The sequence below is a fragment of the Schistocerca cancellata genome, chromosome 1 (assembly GCF_023864275.1).
Source record: "Schistocerca cancellata isolate TAMUIC-IGC-003103 chromosome 1, iqSchCanc2.1, whole genome shotgun sequence".
NCBI classification, from domain to species: domain Eukaryota; kingdom Metazoa; phylum Arthropoda; class Insecta; order Orthoptera; family Acrididae; genus Schistocerca; species Schistocerca cancellata.
In genome coordinates, this window is record NC_064626.1 from 1118356500 (window position 1) to 1118371715 (window position 15216).

Here is a 15216-nt window from a genome sequence, read left to right on the forward strand (position 1 = left end):
AGATCTGTTACACATTTTATTGTAAAGAAATGCCTTTTGTAAAATATTGAATATCATTTTCCATGAACTGATTAATGATGAAATTGTTTTATACGATGTAACGATGAAAATGCAGTTGTAAGCAAACAAATGCAGTGATTCACAGAGCCGCCTAGTGGTTTAGTCCACTTGGCTTCCAATTTTTTTCTTGCTAGCAGTTTTCACTTGTGATTGAGAATGTCAAGATATAATGTATCTATTGAATAATTTTATATGCAATCTACTCACCAAGCGGCGGCAGAACACACACATAAAAGAATGTTGTAATTCGCAAGCTTTCGGAGACATTAGCTCCTTCTTCAGGCAGAAGGGTTAAAGGGGAAGGAAGAGGGTGAAGGAAAAGGACTGAAGAGTTCTAGGAAGAGGGATAGATTTCAGGACAGTCACCCAGAACCGCGAGTCAGGGGAGACTTACTGTTCGGGATGAGAAGGAAAGACTCTTCCCATCACCTTCTTCTTTTGCCCTCAACCTTCCTGCCTGAAGAAGAAGCTATTGTCTCTGAAAGCTTGCCAATTACAACATTCTTTTATGTGTGTGTTCTGCCGCCGCTTCATGAGTAGTTTTTTATCTATCCAATTAAATAATTTTGTCAATAATTGATTGTTTTCGTTGTTGGATAATTTTATATGATTGACACTTGTAAGCTAGAAAGCCATATTCTACTCATTATACTGTCTCTAATCAATGGTGAAATGCAACATATTTTCATATCTTCTGATACCAGAGCCTTTGAAAATGATAGAATGTTGAAATGTCTAAGATTATTTTGAAAATAATATGAAAAGTGTGGTTAAGACATCAGAAAAGTTATTAAAGCAAATGCTTATGCTTCCATAAGGATCAGTTTAAGGCCTAGGTGACACAAAACACTGCTTGGGTCGCCAAGCTGGGAGGGGCGAGAGAGGCACCACATCTGTAAGATTTCTATACACAGCCCACTTGAGGCACCAGCCTAAGAGGGGTGACAGGAGCACCCAGGTGTGAAATATGTTTACAGTGTGTATCACAAAGAGTAAGGAAAACTAACCCAAGTGGAAGAGTATAAGGGGAAAGGGAGGATGGGGGTGTTGAATGATGAATCATTTGTGTGAAAAATGTTTTCGAACAGGCCCCGGCTTCTGGAGTATTTTTCAAGTCCAAGACGAACCATTCTACAACTGAGAAGGAGTGCCATGCAGTAGTTTGGGCCATCAACAAATTTTGGCCATATTTGTTGGCAAACCGCTTCCCATTCTCACAGATCACATTTCTCTACGCTGACTGACCAACCTGAAGAATTCGTATGATCAACTGGTCAGATGAGTACAGAGGCTTCCAGAAGATGATGTCAGAGTGGTGTACTAAAGTGGACATAAACACAAGGATGCCGACGGCCTTTCAAGGACGCCTTTGACAGAACACAGTAGCCTAGATGAAATCTCAGTCACTGTTCCTTTAAATGACACTGTTGCTGAACACAGGGAAGATCCATCACTGCTGAAAATCATAGAAACCTTGAGAAGTGAGGAACAGTCCAAAGGAGAATTACTGTTAATACAGGCAACATACTATAAGAGGAACTACGATCCAGTGGGGTGGAGCGACTGTAATGAATGTAAATAATGGAAGCACGAGCTGATTTTATCTCTGGGCACTTAGTACCAATTGGAATGGACTTTTTGGAGAGTGTGTAGATACATGATGAAGGGCCCTCAGGATGCCGTGAAATAAAAATTTATTAAAAAACGACAAATGAAACACCGAGCGGCCAGAGAGTTGGCAAAGACGTTAATTATGAACGCGCGGTAAGGCGCAGACAAATGACAGGAAAAAGCATTCAACTACTGTACAATTATTTTTTGTTTTGTTTTCTTCACTCTTACAGTCTCTCTCGTAGGTAGAAGGATGATGAAGATGTGCGATTTTAGATATGAAGTATTGCGAGCTCTATGTATCACATGTGTGCGTTAATAATATTATTTGGAAAAAACAGTATCAATTATTTTTTTATTTATTGAAGTAGGTGAATGAACATATAAGGAAGATTTTCTTGATTACAACAAGTGCCGGTGTTCCCGGAGTCCAGCGCCTGCAGCTACAATTGAAGAAGTAAGGCCGGCCGGAGTGGCCGAGCGGTTAAAGGCGCTACAGTCTGGAACCGCACGACCGCTACGGTCGCAGGTTCGAATCCTGCCTCGGGCATGGATGTGTGTGATGTCCTTAGGTTAGTTAGGTTTAAGTAGTTCTAAGTTCTAGGGGACTTATGACCACAGTAGTTGAGTCCCATAGTGCTCAGAGCCATTTGAACCATTTTGAAGAAGTAAGAAACGAAGTCCGATGTCTTGCGGAACATTTCTAGTAGCGCAATCGTGTTGTATCAGTTTAAAGAGTGTTTTCATAATGCATATTTAGTAATATTTAGTAATAATATTTTTTTTTATTACAACACAACTGTCGACCTGTGTGCCAGGACTTACGGGCACCGTTTGTGAGCAGGGTTGGTTAATTATTGTTATTGTAAGAAATTTCTATGACATTGTTATTGGTCATAAAAACTAATTGTCTATATTTTTTGTTAGCATGAATCACGACGGGGAACAAGTATTGCAAAAAGGCAAAAACTGAGGTGAAAGTTTTTGGAAGGAATAAGATTTGGACCCAGGTCACGCAAAATTTTCCATGTTCCGTTCGACGCAGCAAAGGGAGGACTGCTGCGCAAGTTGCTTGCATGGTTGCGCTTGGCAGCGGCTCTTTTGATGTAGATAGAAACCTTTTCCTCATTATTCCCTTCCCTGAATTTTATTTTCGAGAAATTTACAGGAATTTTTCAGTGTGATACATATTGACAGGAAAACATAAAGAATTGTGACACAATAGTTTGCACATCATAATAGACGTAAAATAGGCTTTGGCATTACGTAAATTACATTTATCAAATGTAATAAATAGCGGATGAAATTTTAACATTTTTGTGAAAATTTTATTTTTTGCTTATTCATATAACATGGCCGAAAAATATATGAACATTGTTGATAGCGATAGCGAAAACGCTATCAGCCAAGATGGCGTAGAATTGCCTGCTGCAGAAAGTTTAAGTAGATCAGAGATGAGTGTCGCACGTGTAACAAATGATAGCGACGCTCCACAGCAGAATAACCTTGACGACACAGTGTTTACAACAGACAACGTCACGCATCTCCCAGAGCGACATATCGCTCATGAATAAAACATTGGAGAGTGATTCCAATATGAATTTTGACAACACGTCACAAACAACACTTGTTCACAACACAAATATTAACTTAGAAAGTACAGCTGACGGCAACCATAGTAGTACAACTGAAGCACTACTATGGCAGTTATTATCTAAGATAAAAGCGAAATTTGCTGATATGAAACACAATATCGCTGTTCCAGAAGAACAGTGACATAACTGTCAAATTGAATAGTTTACAGGAGAGGCAGAAAACCAAACGACATTTTTTAAAAAACTTCATAAAACAACAGTAAAATTAACTATGTAATTGAAAATTGGCCTAATTGTAACACTAAGTGTTATCTACAAAATTCAAAAATAATTTCCTTCAAACAGCATCCCATTCACCCCCTTGCAACCCTTTAAGTAAATGTGTCATTGTTCATCCGACACTGTTCTCGAAATTAACAAATACGACTGAAGAAGGTGTGTGGGAAAAAAAAAATATTTCATTGTTTTATTATAATTTTTATTATTTGCATCTTATAACTGACATAAAATAATATATTAAGTGAAATAAAGAAGTTCCGAATGACATAAAAGTGGCGCGGAGTGGCCATGGAGTTTGAGGCGTCATGTCACGGATTGTGCAACCCCTCTCGCTGGAGGTTCAAGTACTCCCTCTACATGGGTGTGTGTGTGTGTGTGTGTGTGTGTGTGTGTGTGCGCATTGTGCTTAGCATAAGTTAGTTTAAGTAGTGTGTAAGTCTAGGGACCGATGACGTCAGCAGTTTGGTCCCTTAGGAATTCACACAGATTTGAACATAAAAGCAGCAAATTACATTCATGCGGAAAGAAAAAGAATAATAGAAGGCCTTGTAATATTTAGGAATAATATTGCTGTTAACCAAATAGTTTAAATCTTGAATTTTGTTTCCTGAGAGGGTCATTTTTGTAGTATGAGTAGGTTTTAGATCCAAGTTAGTCCCATCTACATTCCCTGTTATATGCCTCTTTCTCCCTTTGAACTGAACGTGTCCCCACTCGTACTGTTTGTAGCTGTTCTTATACTGTAACACATCACTTCCCTCTTCACATCGAAATAATTTAATTTCGCGCACCTTGAAAATACTCCTTGGTCATGTAAGGAGTCATCTCATCATGCAAAGCTTTAATGTCACTGAAATCTAAAAAAAACCATTTCTATAAGATGTAGCGGATTTCCCTTCTTTTTTGCATTTCGGATGACTGGTGTGTATTGATCGGCAACATAAACTGGCCCTGACTTCTTAGCACTCTTAACTGCTCTCTCAGTGATGCTGTGAACTGCGTCTCCCCCGTTCTGGGTGTGACCACGAATCAAATACTTGTGCGTAATGGACCGAATATTCAGCCTTTGTACTCCATACAAATACGTTGCAATAAAGATAATGAACATATTAATCAATGTTATTTTTACAATAGAAAAATTTTGTTACATGATTTCTGTGAATCACAATCTCAGTTTATGGTACTTATTTGTTCTTATGTTGCCCACTACAACTGTCCGAGTAAAATACGACATTCGTCTCAGGAAGGTTCTTGGATAACTCTTCTAAATATTGTAAGGCACAAATTGCTATTTCTACCACGCATCTGTTCCCAGTGCCCTCGTGCCAAAAGGAACAGGTAGTTTTGTCGTTTCCAATCTCAGTGACCTGCAACAAACAACAAAAATAAGTAGAATTCAAGAGTAATAATAGATAGTCAAAAAAATTATGCATGGACACTTACTGTGAAATTGTAACAGTTGAGCCTCGACTTGTAGAAAAAGGCAGGTGTTTGTCCCGTTGGTACCGGTAAGACAGGTTGTTTATTATAAACATCTAGTTGTATCTTCTTATTTTGAGCCAACTCCTTATCCAAGTTTTTTTCTATGCGACTCAATTATTTTTCCTCCTGACGTTCTTGAAATGCTTCTTGTTGCTTTGCCTTGTAGTCATCTGTAGCGTTTCTGTAAGCTTCACATTGGTCGCACTGATCCTTCTTTGGAACAAAACATCCGATGTTAAATACAGTATTGAATATATGCGCGTATGCGTCATAATTCGCAGCTGGCATGTTAGCGAAAGATCGCCCTGAAGAGTAACTTCTGTGCATTTGTGCGATGGATAAGCCACCACCGATGAATACTCGTGTCACTTCTTACATAGTGACTCTCAATATGGGGAATTGTTTATGTGATTCCTAACTGACTCCAAGATTTCTGGGTCAGTCTTACATTGTTTTCCATGTTGTCCCCTTTTGTCCACAGGTGCCACCCCAGTCCAAGCCCTTTTCGCTTCGATAGCAGTACGGATTTGCCTTTCTCTTATTCCCAAAGTGTTCATCAGAAATGTTTTGCACACACGAATCTTCTGCTCATCTTTCACCAAGTAGAAAACGCAATTCGGCTTTCAAGGTTGTTGGGCAGTGATGCGACGATATTTGAGAACGAGCGTTTCAATGCGTGTATTTAGAAAATCCTGTTGTCTTTGCAACGATCCCGGTGTCCAGTAATTCGTGAACAACAATTGATGTTTCCACGAAGACGCAACTACCCTCTAGCGGCACTATGTATAACTATAGTTCTGACGATCTTTCACTGCATGTGCTACCTTTTTCTGCGATGACTGGTGCAATAACTATGATTTGGTGAAATTTGCAGTTGTGTCATTGAACACCAGTTTCAGTGATATGAAACAAGACATGAATAACAAAATTGATAATTTGACAACAGGATATGAACACCGTCAAACAAGTTATGAACACGGTAAAACAGCAACAAGATCTTGTTACACAAGATCTAAATACGATGAAGCAAGTATTCAAGGATTTGCAAAACACGGTCTCACAGAAATTAGATGACTTAGCCAAAAATTTTCGCACTGAAATCGACGAAAAATTGAATGATATGAAAAAACAGGTAAAGCACGAAGCACTTTCTGAAGCTAACAATAACATTACGGAGTTAAAACAGAAGGTAGATTCTTTTAATGACCATCACGATCTAGTAGAACAAAAGATAAAGAAAATCACAGACGCAAACACAAACATTAAAGCCACACAAAACCAGTTGGTTTCGACAGTAAGAAAGGTAACTACAGTCGTTAACAAACTAAATAAAGATTATGAAGGTGTGCCTCTAGCTGTAGAAGAGCTTACTTTGAGGGTAGCAACATTAGAAGTTGACTGAGGATGTGCTAAGAAGGAGAGAGAGAAGACCAATGAAAATATGAGTGATATCATTAGTCAAACCAAAGCAGGTACGTGAGAGAAATTAGTAACCGATTGTAAGTTATACACAGATGTCGTAGAAAAGACTATTCAGAAAAAAGAAAATTCAATCGTGCACGTGGTAAACATTTACCTACAAGCTGCGGAAGATAGGATCCTCAATCTCTTAGAAGAAAATATTATCGGATCTCGAAATATGCATGTAAATTATACACAGGCTACAGTGAATAAACCACAGCATGTCGGTATGTATCCACAAATTGTCACGAGTCCCACAACAGGTAGCAGTGACAGTTGTAGAGTGCAAAATGTAAACATACCCACAACTCTAATACCTGAACAATTACCAGCGGAATTCCAGGTAACTATCAATTATTTTTGCAGACATAGGGTTTCTGAGACATCGACAGTTTCCTACATTCACTACCGAAGGTAAAAGAATGAATCCAGTAGTATTTATCAGTGCTTTTCGTCATGTATTTCCACGCAACTGGACGGAAGCACAGAAAAATCAGATTGGTCGTGGGATACGAACAAGGTGATGTGCTTTTATGGGCAACTGAAGTGGCCGAACGTTGCAGCACTTACATCCAATTTGAACGAGCTTTCCTCGACAAATACTGATCTGAGGCAGATTCAGACGCGAGGTTTCCATCCCTGCACCATTCCGTGGCAAATACGGTAGTCCATGAGTATACTTTGAAAAATACCTGAACAAGACGCGCTACTGGACGAACCCAATATGACAGGTAGACGTATTAAAAATTTTGTAAAGTCGTTTACCATCGCACATTAGCGAAAAATTAGTTACAACGCCAGAGCACGACACTGAATATTTTCTGTCAGTGCTTCATTCTATCGACTTAATGTATGAGGAAAGACCTGTACCCCATAGAGCAATAGATAATCAGGTACAACAACAATATTGTTATGTAAATCAGTCAGTAAAACGTGATTTAAACACACAGCAAGGTTGGTACACACAACAGCAAAATTACATATCCAGAGGTATTAAGTAAGGTAACGGGAACGGTAAAAACAAACAATTTAAAAGAAATTTTCAAAACAACAGGGGTAATTTCAACGCACGAGCGAATTACAATTCACCGTCACAAGGCCCCATGCCGAATATGAATAGAAACAGTCAGCCGCAGCAGTGGCCGACGCGCGGCAACAATGCTGTACCGCAGCCGACCTTTGGGCAGCAAAATACTGTAACTGCACAGCAGCTAACGACACAAATTGGCGAAGTACCCACTCAGTGCAACTAACTGAAATTTCTCCAGGTAACGAATTAAGTCACACTACGCCGTCGGAAAACACCAACCGGTCGTAGCTAAGCCCCAAGCTATTGACCTCTCAGGGAGTGGGGGCAAACCAAAACTACAAACATGTTTCATAAGGTTTGACAAACAAGGTGACATCAAGGATGATTTGTATCAGCATGAGTTAGGCCGGTATTACACTATCAAATTTCTTTGTCAAAGGTTTGATCAAAGATGTGATCAAATATTCCATCAAATATATTTGACAAAGATATTTGATGGAGCGCTAGAAGGAGTATTACACTGTCATCATATTTTTCGTCAAATTTCAAGATGGCTGACAACAACAACTTGTTATTAACCGCAGCAGTTGCATGTACCACAATTGCACTGTGTGCACATGCAGATGAGAAGCGGGGGAAAAAGGAAACGTACCTGGGTGAAGCCTTGGGTTTTACGACCACACGACAAAAGCATTCAACAAGACTTTTTACGTGAGCTTATAGTGGGGGACGTCAAGTCGTACATCAATTACTTAAAAATGGATGAGCATACATTTCTGTATGTGCTCAGTGAAGTGTGTCCTCATATCACAAAGCACAATATTAATTTAAGAACTGCTATATCTGCAGAAGACAGGTGCACTACAACACTCCGATTCCTTGCTACAGGAGAGGGTTAGGCTAGGTCAGGTTAGTTTAGGTTAGGTCAGGTACAGGTCTCGAATCTCCTTAATCTATTTTTGTATTCAGGGTGCCTCACGTTGTTAAGCGCCTCATCAGCTTCATACATCTCTATTAATTTTGTAGTTGTCGGCACACACCAATTATATTTACCGGCAATGTTTATAAAAACACTACATACGACACAACGCTGCAGTGGTAACATCTACATCTACATCTACATGTCACATTGCAGTGAACAGAAGACAAGCGACTTCTTTGATCAAATCTACAGCGAGGCCCTAGATTTGATCAAATATTGGGCGACATTTGACAAAGTTCCCTATTACACCATCAAATATCTTTGACAAAGATTTTTGGCAAAGATATTTGACAAAGAAATTTGATAATGTAATACCGGCCTTAGATATAGTAGATAAAGTCCAGGAAGAACAAATACAAGCAATCATTAAGGTGAAAATATTTAACATTGACACACACTTAATTTTAGATACCTGTTCAACTACCATCGTAATGTATAATGCATTTTTTTGTGAACTGAAGAAGAGAGGCAAGTTCCCAGCATCTCCTGTCCAAAATTGCAAGGTGCAAACTGCTACAGGCAGTAAGACTAAATTGGTTAACCATCAGGCACTTATTCCAGTACAAATCGAACATTTTACACTGAAGTGCAACTTTCTTATAATTGACAAAATTATAGTTAATTGTCTTATTGACATGGACACGTTTAGAACATACAAAACGCACATTGACATAGGTAATGATAAATGCCACTCTTTTGTAAAGGATCAGATCTTTTCTATTGATTTAGCCAGAACACCTGATGAAAGTAACAAAAACAAACCAGAGTCCAATGTAGTGGTATAATATTCCTTTCTAACTGTATATTTCACAAACAAATGTGATACTGAACAAGAAGCAAACACCAAAGTTAGTTACGAAATAGCAGAGCAGAAAGTAAGTGAATCACAGGTACTAAATGATATGCAACGACAAGAACCTTCTAACTTGTTATTTAAATATGCAGATTTTGTTCAGTAAGTAGCCAGGAGTAATCAAATACTATGAATATAAATTTGAAGTCTATCCACATGGGACTTTCGTGTAATGTCATATCCTATCCCGTGGGCAAAACGAGAAGCAGTAAGGGAAGAGATCAATCATATGATTAAATAGGGAATTATACAACATTCATTTTCACCCTATTGCAGTCCAATATTACCAGTAAGGAAACCAAACGGTTCTGTAACATTAGTCATTGATGCTAGAGGTACCATTAAGATTATAGTACCAGTACGTGTAAGACCAGACAACTTGGAAGAACAGCTTCTAAAGTTTTACAATACAAAATATTTCAGTATACTGGATCTCAAGGTGTCCTATTGGCAAATAAAGCTCCACGAAGAAAGTCGAAAACATACTTCATTTGTTTGTGGTGGCAGAAGTTACGAATTCCGTGTTCTACCTTTTGGACTGAACATTAGCGCAAGAGTGTTTATATCTGCATTGGACGAGGTTTTGGGACCAGAATTGCTTAGCAAAGTCACTGTTTATGTAGACGATATGCTTGAGTCATGCTTAGGTAGCTCAGTTGGTAGAGCACTTGCCTGAGAAAGGCAAAGGTCCTAAGTTCGAGTCTCGGTCCTCACACATTCTTAATCTGCAGGGAAGTTTCATATCGGTGAACTCTCCACTACAGGGTGAAAGTCTCATTATGGTTCAGCTGTCCGCGCTCAACAATACGCGCTGACGTCAGTAGCAGGAGAGGAGACATTAACCTGTGCGCATGCGCGACGGACGCAGAAGGCGCAACCAAAATAGCAATGCAACATGTACCTAACTTAAATACAAAGCAAACGAAAATACTACGCAAATACATCTACTATCTAAGAACTAGGTAAACTATTGATTTAATTAAATGTTAAGCTATATACAACATATTTACAACCAAAAGGAAGCATTATGAAAAACTATTCGAGACGTGTAAGCTAAGGACGAACGACAAAACACCGTGAGATATGTCAAATAATTTTCTTTGCAGAGTAAATGATCATAATGTGTAACAGAATAACCGAATGTGTAATAGTTTACACAAAGTATGGAAATAACTGCGGACGTATGCAATGACAAAATGTATCTGTGGCCACCGAGCTACGAAATCAATTAGTTCTAAGTTTTTTCTTCCAGCGACCAGTGCATCGTCACGGCGCAGAAGAAGAGAATTACGTCGAGAGTAGCAGGTACCAAAAGAAGAAACGCGCTGCACCTCGAGTAAACAATTTAGTTATAAGGATATTTATACAAGGATCATAAGGCAAATTAAAAATGAAATATGCATCGTCGTAGTGTGTCTCCGTGACAATTATCAGTATCTATTCGCTGCAGAGTGCACATTAATATTTAAGCATGAGATTTTACAAAAACCAGTTAATTTTTATCGTGTCACATGAAAGCTTCAATAATGACATTTCCAGGTATTTGAGAAGGATAAGTCTACGATGGTTAAAACATCAGATTTCACACTAAGCTACAAGTGAATTGAAGTAAGCAGCATTAAAACATGAAAGAAAAAGAAAAACACTGTACGTCTTCATACCAGGTCAACATAAAGGGTCGGGCCAGTTGTGTGGGTACATGATGAAAGGCCCTCAGGATGCCGCGAAATAAAGAATTATTAAAAAACAACAACTGAAACAACGAGCGGCCAGAGGGTTGGTAAAGACGTTAATTATGAATGAGCGGTAAGGCGTAGACAAATGACAGGAAAAACATTAAACTCTTGTACAGTTTTTTTTTTGTTTTGTTCAAAAATGGTTCAAATGGCTCTGAGCACTATGGGACTTAACATCTGAGGTCATCAGTCCCCTAGAACTTAGAACTACTTATACCTAACTAACCTAAGGACGTCACGCACATCCATGCCCGAAGCAGGATTCGAACCTGCGACCGTAGCGGTCGCGCGGCTCCAGACTGTAGCGCCTAGAACCACTCGGCCACCCCGGCCGGCTTTTGTTTTGTTTTTGTTTTCTTCACTCTTACAGTCTCTCTCGTAACTAGAAGAACGATGAAGATGTACGATTTTAGATATGAAGTATTGCGAACTCTATGTATCACGTGTGTGCGTGAATAATATTATATGGAAAAACAGTATAAAGTAGAAAGTGAAGGAACATATAAGGAAGATTTTCTTGATTACGACAAGCAGCGGTGTTCCCGGAGTCCGCCGCCTGCAGCTACAATTGAAGAAGTAAGAAACGAAGTCCGATGTCTTGCGGAACATTTCTAGTAGCGCAATCGTGTTGTATCAGTTTAAAGTGTGTTTTCATTTGCATGTATAGTAATATTTAGTGATAATATTTTATTTTATTTATTATAACACAAGAGGTACCTTAAGTTGACAACCAGGAATTTCGCAATCCGACACCAACAGGATGACAACTGCCACCCACAGACAAATGGCCTTGCGGAACACATTAACAAGGCGTTGGCAGATATCTCTCGAAGTATGTAGATGTCGAACAGAGAGACTGAGATACAATACTGCCCTTCATGACATTTGCATACAATCCAGTGAAATAAGATGCTACAGGGAATGAGATTATCACTCTGCAGCGGAGTGTGCGCTGATATGAAACTTCCTGACAGATTAAAACTGTGTGCCGGACCGAGACTCGAACTCGGGATCTTTGCCTTTCGCGCTCAGGTGCTCTACCAACTTTTTTTTATTTTTAGTTTTTTTTTATTTTGTTCGTTGTTGATCGTCGTGTTTGGTCGTTGCGGACGTCACATGACATCCGTTAAAGTTCGTTTGCTGATCCTTCCACTCAGTTTTTTATTACAGAGACCAACCAGGTGTCTGACCGAACACGCAGAACTACCGTGCCAACTGAGCTACCCAAGCACAGCTTTACTTATGCCAGTACCTCGTTCCGTACCTTCCAGATTTAACAGAAGCTCTCCTGCGAACCTTGCAGAACTAGCACTCCTGAAAGAAAGGATATTGTGGAGACATGGCTTAGCCACAGCCTAGGAGATATTTCCAGGATGAGATTTTCACTCTGCAGCGGAGTGTGCGAGATATGAAACTTCCTGGCAGATTAAAACTGTGTGCCGGACCGAGACTCGAACCCGGGACCTTTGCCTTTCGCGGGCAATTGCTCTACCAACTGAGCTACCCAACACGACTCAAACCCCGTCCTCACAGCTTTACATCTGCCGGTACCTCGTCCCTACCTTCCAAACTTTACAGAAGCTCTCCTGCCAACCAGGTTGACACGAGAGCTTCTGTAAAGTTTGGAAGGTAGGGACGAGGTACTGGCAGAAGTAAAGCTGTGAGGACGGGGCGTGAGTCGTGCTTGGGTAGCTCATTTGGTAGAGCACTTCCCCGCGAAAGGCAAAGGTCCCGAGTTCGAGTCTCGGTCCGGCACACAGTTTTAATCTGCCAGGAAGTTTCAAGATGCGCTACAGGATTCACATTGCTTCTCTTGCTCCACTGTCACAAGACTGAAATGGCGATGGATACACTGTTCCCATTTGAACCAGCTGATACTCAGGAAGACTACACGAAATACCACATGACCACAATCAAAGAAACAACACAGCTTGCTTCCATATAGACCATGGGCATCCAGGAGAAAGACCAAAAGCGCTATAAAACCAAGCACTGGCCAGTTAGATATAATCTGGGAGGCTTGGTATTGATTTTTATGCCTGTGCACAAAGTGAGACTATCAGAAAAGTTACTAAAGCATTACTCTGGGCCATACTGCAGCCTTCGTTGCTTGTCAGATGCCACATATGAAGTCGAGGATTATGACCCTTCAGCCAGTATATAAAAGTGAAGACACATTGATCATACCTTACATTCGAAACACTACTACAGTGCTGGGAGGCAGATCAGATGGGATATTCTTGTTTAAGGAAAGCAAAGACCCAATTGATGATAGTGAAACTTCAATAGTAGGGGTTAATCATGGTGAAGAGGATATAACAACAAAATCAGAGCATGAGGATCTGTCAGTACTGCAATACAGGGAGCCACCAACAAGATCTAGATCAAGCACGCTGCAGTCAGTTCCAGTGATATCTTCTGAAACGGCAGGTCCTGTTTCTCCATGAGATGGAGCAATGTCATGAGGTGTGGTGCATGCAGTGTGGTGTAGTAGCCATCATCGCTGCCTAGCATGCTGCTGGTCACCAGTTCAAACCCAGTCACCAGCAGTTATCATTTCTGGAAGATTATCAACATGTCCTATGTTTGTTATGCTTGCACATTCTGGAATATTCTATGTTTGTATTAATAGCAACACCTTCCATCCTGGAGTTCAGTTCCATTCTGGCTGTACGTTGGTATTCACAATAAACATGCTAATGTTGTGTTTCATTGACGACATTTCTTTTGGATATTGACTTGAGTGTGGTTACAACATGACAGTATGTTCAGGATTTTGGTAAATTGGTGTATTATTAGTTCCTGTTTTTTCATGTGAGCTCATAGAGGCTTTTTAAAGATGTCAAAGAAAGCATAAGATATTATGATGTAGCTTTACGCGTTTTCAGTTTTGTTTTTCATATGATTTTAAAACTCTAAACAAGATGCAATATTTTTTAAAAATCTGTGAAATATAGATGTAATATGGAGTTAAAATTTGAACTATCAAATGAAATGGAGAGAAATTTGAACGTGTCTCAGTTTATTTTGTGCCTCATCTTGTTTCTAATTTCAACTCATTTCATCTTATACTGACTCTGTTGTCTTGTCTCGTTTCTTTACAGGTGTGTCACCTTGTATACCTATCCTTTTTTCCCTTGTGTCATATCACATTGTGTCTTGTTTAATATCATGTAATCATCCATTCAACATGTGTCCAACCCGATAGCTGAGTGGCTGCCGGCACGGTAACTCAGCGTGTTCGGACAGAGGTTAGGTGCCCTCTGTAATAAAAAAAACTGAGTGGACGCATCAACGATGAACTTGAACATGTGCCAATGGAACGTCCATCCCAAACAAATAAAATGAAGAATAACGAGCGCCGGCTCCTGTGGCCGAGCGGTTCTAGGCGCTTCGATCCAGAATCGCGATGCTGTTACGGTTGCAGGTTCGAATCCTGCCTCGGGCATGGATGTGTGTGATGTCCTTAGGTTAGTTAGGTTTAAGTAGTTCTAAGTCCAAGAGACTGATGACCTCAGCTGTTAAGTCCCACAGTGCTCAGAGCCATTTTTAGCCGGCACGGTAGCTCGGCGTGTTCGGTCAGAGGGCTGACTGCCCTCTGCAATAAAAAAAACTGAGGAAAGAAATCAATGATCAAATTGAATGGATGTCATGTGACGTCCACCAAGACCCAACGCAACGAACAATACCGAACAATGTGAAGTAAAAAAAAAAAGAAAAAAAAAGGAAAAAAAGTGATCAGCGCGACGGATTGCCGCGCCAAGGCGCTCGGGTTCGATTCCTGGCTGGGTCGGGGATTTATCTCCGCTCAGGGACTGGGTGTTCTGTTGTCCTAGTCCTCCTGATCGTATTGTGTTGCCTTCATCTTCATCTCATCCATCGGGGTGGCGACAGGAAGGGTGTCCGGCCACCCCTTCAATTAACCTTGCCAAATCAGACGATAACCGTGCCGACGTTGCGAAGTGCGGGACACAGGCACAAGGAAAGAGAGAGATTCATTCAACATGTCTTATTTAGTCACGTACGTGTCGACTGTTGTCGCGTCTCATATATTGTCTCACGTCTTCTCTAGAGTATCATATAGACTTATCTAGTGTCTCATCCCACGTCTGGTGTTTTGCATTGTT